The sequence below is a fragment of the Hipposideros armiger genome, unplaced genomic scaffold (genome assembly GCF_001890085.2).
Source record: "Hipposideros armiger isolate ML-2016 unplaced genomic scaffold, ASM189008v1 scaffold_1, whole genome shotgun sequence".
Classification (NCBI taxonomy): domain Eukaryota; kingdom Metazoa; phylum Chordata; class Mammalia; order Chiroptera; family Hipposideridae; genus Hipposideros; species Hipposideros armiger.
In genome coordinates this window covers 8,297,285-8,305,750 of record NW_017731351.1, presented here as the reverse complement: position 1 = coordinate 8,305,750, position 8,466 = coordinate 8,297,285, and the positions used below count along the sequence as shown (strand labels likewise).

The following is an 8,466-nucleotide window of genomic DNA, read 5'->3' as shown; positions in this document are numbered from 1 at the left end:
TTTATTTCCAACCAACATTCTAAGTTGTTTCTGGCAGCAAGCTCCGTCTGGGCATCCAGTCCACCAGGCTGCCCTTCCCAGTTTGTGCCACTGAGACAAGGTGCCCGATCACCCTGCTTGGTGATCAGCCTCACACAGAGTCGAAGCGTTTGAATCAATGCGCTGAGATTCACACAGCAATGAGTCAGCACCATTAGCTTCTCCACTCTTTCTGCCTGAAGCAACAAAGCATTGCTACAGAAGAAAGAAAGATAAAGGAGACACAGTTAACCAAGAACCCTAATTTTGGCCCCTTAGAAGAAGGAGTCCCCGCCAGGAACGCCTGTTTCCATTGCCTCACCCTGTTGAGGAGTCGGCTGAGCAGGCCCTCACATTAGGACAGCTGATTGTTTACAAATGTTTGAACATTTCCTCACTGACCCCATGGGTGGGTGTGCCTTTGGAATAACAAAAGATGAATCAGCTAAATAAATTTCATTTTATCCTCATTTTGAAGAGATTATTGAGCAAGCAATAAAAACAGGGAAGTAGGATTATAGACCTGGATTCCAGCTTGTGAATTCTTTCCACAACACACATTCCCAGAGCCCCTAAAATAGAGAGTGAGACTATTAATCTGGAAGGGGAGAGAGATCACCTAATTCAACCCTCGCCTGTTACTGATGAGGAAACCAAATCCCAGAGAAGTCATGTGACCTGGGTAATGTCACACAATAGAAGCAATTCCAGGTCTTGTGATTTCTGGGAACTGATTCCTTTCAACTATACCATGCTGTCATGTAATATGCAGGCTCTATTTCACCAAAAAATGATAAACGTGTTTAATAAGCTTAGCAGATTTTGTAAACTTAAGTTTCTTTTGAGTACCCAATGACAGAGATTTATGAAAAACAAGCAAAAATAATCTACTGGAACTAAAAAACAAAACAAAACAAAAAAGCAACAGTTAAATACACTTCCATTACATGGTGTAGGTTAATCTTATCTTCCAGTCTCTTGACTATCTTAACTGGCTTGGCAATTAGAAAACTTGGCTACATCAAAGTTACTTGGGGATGCCATTAAAGACAAAACCATTATTATTTACATATTTTACATTCTGAAATAAACTAAGGGATGTATTTAGATATTCAGAATTGAGTATCTTTCATCAGGCTTCTCTGCCATTATCACTACTTATCAGACCCAAATAAATGATAACTAAGGCACTATGGAGGGCTAGGTGAGCTTGAATGTGAGTGAGAGACCCGTCAGCAGGGGACCTCAGCACCCGATGACATGAACAAGGTCAGAGCTGGAGGCAGAGCAAAGGGTTGAGTATCCTTATTTCTACCCATTGATAAGGCAGCAGCAAATCGCGTAGACTGAGGGACCACGAAGGTCTCGTGGGTATTAGAACCAAATGACAAAAGTCACCATGTCAGGACAGCTCTGATGGGACAGATTTGACGCGTCCACTCACAACACATGGATAACTATATCTTCAGAGTCACATATCAGATTCTACGCATTGTAAATGTTCCTCTAAGGGAGCAATAACTCACACTCGAGATTATTTTTGGACGCATTCGAGCTTGAACCTCTTATTTCCAAAACACACTCTAACGTTCCAATCCGTGATCTGGGCTCTTCGCTGCCAGTACATTCCAGACTCCACAGGTTCACAAGAGTTTTAGTCACCTAGGAGTAATCAGAACCAGCAGAGAGCTTTGTTCTTCTTCTTTTTGTTTTAAGTGAGGACATAGAAAGCTCATTTATCGGCAAGAGCTCCAGGTTAGTATGAAAAGTATTTCAAGCATAGATCACTTGTGACATCAAATGGACTGCACGTGTCATGAGAGTTTACTTTTTAAATAAAATCTCATGAGCAAAAATTGAAGGTGGGGTAAGCATATTACACGTTAATAATAAAAAGTGTCCAGTCGACAAAATATAAAAGGGAATTGCTCCATAGAAATCAAACTCCATAAACTATGGAGTTAAAAAAACAAACAAAAAAGGTTAAAAAATGCCAACATTATCAAACAACAACAAAAAGAACCAAGACTATCAAGCAGTGTGCTAGGCGAGCAGTTCTGAACAGTAACTGTTAAAAGAAATATTGTTCCTTCCTGGTAGCTTTTGTTCCAAAATGAACACTATACACAGGTACTAGCAAAGAAAAAGTGGGCAGACTTTTAATGCTATTGCCACCCCCTTTCTCCAATTCTCTGATGTCACCCTCACATTTCCAAAGTTTGTTAGCCATTTCTAGGGCTTTTCCTCCAGTTGTAAATTTGATAAACATGAAGAAAAAGACAGAAGTTGGAGGACAGTTTATGGAAATAGAAGTAAAACTGATGAGAACAGAAGGCTGAATCAGAGAGCGTGAATGAGGCGGTGCCACAGGTAATCCATCCATTTGTCCATTTTCTCTTTCTTCAGCAAATACTTACTGAGCCTCTTTTAAGTGCCCCACCCATGTTCTTCCAGGCACGACGGGCGCAGTGGGAACAAAACAAAGCACTTTCCTGTGGGGAGTTTATATTCTAGTGCAGGGGTTGGCCAACTCTTTCTATAAAGGGTCAGGTAATAACTATGTCAGGTTTTGTGCCCCATGGAGTCTCTGTCATGACTACGTAACTCCACCATGATAAGTGCCAAAGCTATCCTAAAAGGACAAAAAATGGCTATGGCTGTGTTCCAATAAAGTTTTATTAAAACAGATGGCAGATTTGGCCCTCAAGCCACCGTTTGCCAACCTCGGTTCTAAGGAAGGAGATAAGTAAATGTATAGTATCATTTCGGGTCATGATGAAGTGCCTTGAAGAAAAGTCAAACAGGCTAAGGGGACAGACAGCAATGGTGTGGGAGGCGGCCATTGTAGATTGTTACAGAAGGTCTTTCTAATGACAGTGAAGCAGAGCTTCTGACAAGGTGAGCCTGTCACAGAGGATGGGATCCAGCTCACAAGTGGAGCGCTTGACTCCAAATAAGAGTGTGGACAATTACTCTCTTCTAATAGGGAAGAGAAAACATAACGTTACGGAGGCCTGTAAGTGGGCCGAATGTGGGTCTCCTCCCTGATCCCTGATGAAAAGTGATAAGTAGGGTGACATAATCGCACTTACCCTCGTCTCCTGGTCTTGTATCTGTGCTCTCTGAAGACAATAAAGTCAGTAAGTATTGTGGGCAGATAAGAAATCTACAGAAAGAATTTAATAGCATTTTTAAAGAAAGCAAGCAATGTCATTGGGGAGGAGGTGGAAGTACTTTCAAGAGTGACTAGTGGACGGTGTGACAGCTCTGAGGGATACTATACAAGCTGGACATAGAATCAAAATCACTGCTGACCGAGAGCTCAAAGTCTGACGTGCAATGACAGTCATTACATAAGGAAGGTAGGAAGCTATCAGAAGAATTTAGAAAACGTTATTACAAGTTTAAATTTTATTTAACCAGCAATACTGTTTCTCCATGAGAGCCCCACGGGGTTCTGTGAAGGGCAAGTAAGAAGCGATACTTAAGGAGGGTGAACTTCCCTGTTAATATCTGCTGTCCAGAGATACCAACAAAGAGGCCTGTTGTTTAGTCCAATCGGGGTCATCGCTGGCTTGTCTCACGAAAGATACCAAAGTATAAGTCAACGAGGCCAAGTTTATGTAATCAAAGCTCAGGAGAGAATGTGTGATAGAGACAGCTGCTACACAGGAAATGATAGGGCATATAGTTTAGAACTGGGAACAGACATAATAGAGAAAAGTAAACATGATAATTAAGAATGTGGAATTAATTTCTAAGCTCTGAAGAACAAATAAAACCTTATTTTATGAGAAATGAGTTCTAGAAATCACTCATGTCCAGACAACACTGATACCTGTGCGAGTCAGAGCTAACAGCGCCTCTCCTGAAACAGTACATCACACCTGGTAGATACCTCGTGGGCGTGAACTATTTCAAAATAAGAGGGCAATGGGTCACGCTGTCTCAATCCCCACGCCTGCTTACAGCCTGACTGTAGATTGCCCAAAGTTCAAAACCTTTGCTCTTCAGGAACAACCAACTTATAAGGCAAAGTTGGCCCAAAGAAATTAGCAACTGACAAGCAATCTTCACTTTTAGACTTAATCTCAAAATATAAGAAATCCTGATTCAAGGTGATGTCGTCTTGGGGAGCAGCAGAGGTGGTCACACTGAGGAGCAAGCCCACTGGCCCTTCCGGGAAAGCCCAAGCTTGAGGGGGAAGCAATGGGGAAAAGGCAGTTGAATCACCAGCTATAACACTTATGACCAGGAAGTTCCTCACGGTCTTTCCAGCTGGGCAAATGACTCACTGTAATAATCTTGGGTACGTCGCTTACGTCACTTGAGTTCTAAGCACTCAACTTCCTTCCATCTAGTAACAATGACCTGACAGTAAGAAATCCTGAAAATCTGAGACAAGGCAAATTTTTTTTTTTTTATGATTACCAGCAGCTAACAGGAGTAGGTAACTATGAGGAAAAAAACAGGAAGAAAAGAAAGATCCATAAAGCAAAAGTAATTCATTCTGTATCATGGCATCTTCCTCTAAAAATGTTCTGTTTCAGCTATTTCAACATGGGAACTGGAAGAGTTAACTGAAGAAATAGGGTTCAATTCTTTTTCCACACAAACAGGTTTTCAAACTATGGCTCTTTGTCTAGGTGAGAATAAGTGTCCCAGTGTCTTGTACTGCGTGCTCATGACTTAGCGTCCTGATCTGCTAGTTGCGCTAAAGAACTCTTACCAAATATGACAAACGTTTGTAGCTCTCGGAGGCAAGACCTCACGTATTAGGATTGAGATTAGTGACTAGAAAGGAATGGGCTTCAGGCAAGTCTCTTTTCCACAATATAAAATGTAGATTAAAAAAATATTATTATTATTTTAATAAACCAAAAGAAGGAAAGAATATAACACAGGGGTTAAGTATTAGATCTTAGAATCCAACAGACCTGGCTTCAAATCCTGGTCCTGTTCACGAGCTGCAGGTGGAGGGGAAGCTACTTAATCTCTCGAAGTCTCAGGCTTCTCGTCTGTCAAATGGGGGTAGATGCCTAATCTGCGCCTATTACTGTAAAGGTTAAACAAGAAAAATGCATGTATAACAATTACATATAAAATTCATATGCAATAGTATCTGCTGCATAATTAAACTTGGTTTTTATAAGTGAGGAAAAAGTGGGCCTGTGTAACACAGTTTAGAGTAATTTTATTCATTTACTTTTCAGCTACACAGAGCTTTTAACAAATTCTTCATGCAGTTTCTCAAATTCGTCACAACCCCCCACCAAGCTTACAGCAGGTATCACACCCAGCGACCGGCTTCTCTTTGAGGACAAATGTAGCAGATATGTGAATTCTACACCAAATCCTATAGCTCGCCTCTATGTATTATTTCAGATCCCCCAAATATTCAAATTTTCAGTTATTCTGAAGAGGTTATTTGTCCATCAGACACCAAAATGTAGACTATTGTTCTGGCAAGTAGCTCGACTGACATCTAAGTGTTTAGCAAAGCAGGAATGCCGCAGGAAAAACGGGAAAAAGAAAGCAGAAGGACTAATCCTTACCTTCTTTAGCCTCAGAGTATAAATAATCGAGCCTTGTAATTACATGACACTTTGTGCTTTGTACAGTAAAAATAAAACAAAGGGCACTTGTAACACACACAGCTCATGAGCCAAAGGCACGCCTCCCAGCCCGTCACATTTCCTGAGCCAGGACTGGAGAAGTCAGGTGACTCGGCCAAAAAAAATCAACACCACACATTCACGGAGCGCCCAGAAGCCAGGACCGACGAGGCAGAGGTCCTGCCCTGTCACTGTGCTGGGCTTCTGCCTTCATTGCCTGTCAGGCCTCTATTGATGGCAACAGGAGCTGTGAGCATGGTGAGGAAAAGGGGATTGCTAACAAACGTCGCCCTGAATCCCGTCACACAGCATCGCAGGCCCATGAGAACACAAGCAGAATTGAACCTGACCTTTTTAAAATCGTCACGGTAACTTGGGTCCCTCTCTGAACTGAATGATGGCTCTCATTGGTTTTGTCTTCAATGTCCCTCACTGAATATTTATATTAAGTGGGTATTTGTTGTTATTGCTGTTTTGCCAATTAGTTCAATGACAACGACCATCTCCAAGTGGTCTAGGACGACTAAGCAGAGATGTTTTCTCGTTGTGAATCCTTTAGCCTATGAATGTTTACCTGACTTTTTAATGAATTCTTCACCTCTAAGGTGAATAGAGTTAAAAAGGACTTCTCAATCATAGGGAACTATTATGACAAATATAATTCGAATTACGGGGCTTGAAAAAAGTCATTTAATTCAGTGTCATATTTCTATGCAAAAAAATCTTGCCATTTATTAGACGTAAAGTCCATATTAATTATACACATACTATATCACTGTATGTATATAGATACACAAATACTTTTTCAGTATAAATCAACTTTTAAGTAATGTTATTTGGGAATAAGGATTTGGGTCAGGACTCTTTGATACCAAAATAACCAGGATTTTCCCGAAAACAAACGGAATGGACTCAGGATTTTAAGAGCTGCTGGAACATGTCATGGTAGCACATATGTGAATTCTGAAGAGCAAAGCAGCACTTCCTGTCCTTCACGAAGAATGGGCCGCCTTATTCCAGTGACTAACATGAGCGAAGGATGCAGTTAAACCAAAAGAGCTGAATGCAGTTCCAAAATTAGCGCTTCCGGAAGACCATGACAACTCATACTAGGAAAAAATCCTTCTTCAATTTTGATGACTCTTAGGGGGAAAAGGGGACAACAGCAGTGTTCCAGCCACTTCTAAACATGTGAGGTCTCAACAACCTACTTCAGTCCAGAGCGGCTGAGCCCGAGTCCACCTGTGTGCTTAGCTTTTTTGACCAGAAATGCCAGCCTGGGATGATCAGGTGACATAAATCAGGAGAACCAAGGAGAAAACCGGAGACCTGCCCGTGGCACAGCTTCTCTCGTAGCGTCAGTGTCAATGACATGACCCGAGGACCCCACGGAGGGCATGCCGATATTGGGGTTTGGAGGAGGCGGCGTGGAAGCTGCAGGAAGAGAATCTAGTTGAAGTCTGTTCTGCCTCATCACAGTCATGTTCGTCAGGACTCTTGTTGCAAATGGCAGAAACCCAATTAGAACTAACGTAGGCATCCACTGGCTCAGGAGAGCAAACGGGCAGAGGGCTGACAACACAATTGTCATCAGGGGCAGCTGCGCCGGGGATGTGAGTGCCGCCAGGTCCTCTCTCTCATCTCTGTCTCTGTCCGCAGGTCAGCCTCCTTCTCTGGGACCAGCCTCTCAGGGTGCCCACCGCATCTTCCAGCGGCTTCTTCTGGCTCCCATCTGACCAGCTTCCTAGCGAGAGAGGAGAACATTCCCCATAAACATTCCCCATATCACCTCCCTCGTCGTCCTCCATCCCTCTCCTCATCCAGGTTAAAAAAAAAGGGGAGGCAATATTCTGATCACCCAGGCTGTCTTCATGCATATATCAATTCCAAAGTCATTAACAAGCTGGGTCAGAAGGGATGATGTTATCAGTGCAGCTTAGGTCAAGTGGCCACTCTGAGGTCAGCCGGGGTAGCCCAGGAGATGGAGATCACAGATGAATCAAACATGTTGGCGGGGAGAGGAGCAGTTTTCCACGGGAGCACAGACACCCCGTGGGCAAGGCAGCCCCTTTTATACTTCGGCAAAATAAGGAGGCTAAAGAACTGGGCGTAAGACTCAGGATCTACTGAAGCTGTGCCTCCAGCACAGGATTCGATGTCCTTCAGGATGTCCTCAGCTATTAGCGTCACCATTAATAACTGGCCCTGCCTCCCAGCTGCCGAGAGAGGCTAACCATCATGCCAGTCAGGACCAGAGAAGCAGCACCGAAAGTGATAACCAGCTGATAAGGCGTTTCTCCCAGGCGGGCACCTGGGGCTCATTAGCACCTGCTGCTGGCATGGTTCTGGAAATCTCTCACGAGCTGGCTGCTAGTGGACCCCTACACTGGTCATCATCAAGGAAAGGATCGGCTGGGAAATTAGCATTCTTCACACAACACAATCTAACTTCTTTCCTTAAAGATGTAATGTGTGAGAAAACATGCATTGTAAAAATGTGTACTAAACAGAAGTAGATAAATGTATGGAAATGGTTATCTCACTGATTTATTTCACAAACATTCATTAGCTTATTCACTATGTAGAGAGAAATTCTGTTAGGTATTAGAGATACAATACAAAGATGAATATAATGATGCCTATCATCAAGCAGTAGAGACAAATACAAAACACATACATTAGATAGCAAATTCCATATCAGAAGTATGAATAGAGGGCCCTACGGACATGGAGGAGAAAGAGATCGCAACAAGATGTAGGAAAATGGAGACTTCCCTTGGTCCCCCCCACCCACCCTTGGGAAGACGTACATAAGGCTCTCTGTAGGAGGACG

The 8,466-nt window shown here is 42.8% G+C and overlaps 1 long non-coding RNA gene across 7 annotated transcripts in view; it reads right to left on the bottom strand.

Moving 5' to 3' along the window:
• The window catches only part of LOC109372538 (uncharacterized), a 60,328-nt gene continuing 51,862 nt past the window's right edge, over positions 1-8,466 (bottom strand). For 3 of the 7 annotated variants that reach the window (XR_002122066.1, XR_002122081.1, XR_002122071.1), the window contains 4 exons: positions 5,574-7,377; positions 4,956-5,074; positions 341-3,140; positions 1-234 (listed from right to left, as the gene is read on the bottom strand). This is a non-coding gene — a long non-coding RNA (uncharacterized LOC109372538). The remainder of the gene's footprint in view (positions 235-340; positions 3,141-4,955; positions 5,075-5,573; positions 7,378-8,466) is intronic. The other 4 variants (XR_002122077.1, XR_002122068.1, XR_002122083.1 and 1 more) reach the window with 4 other exon arrangements.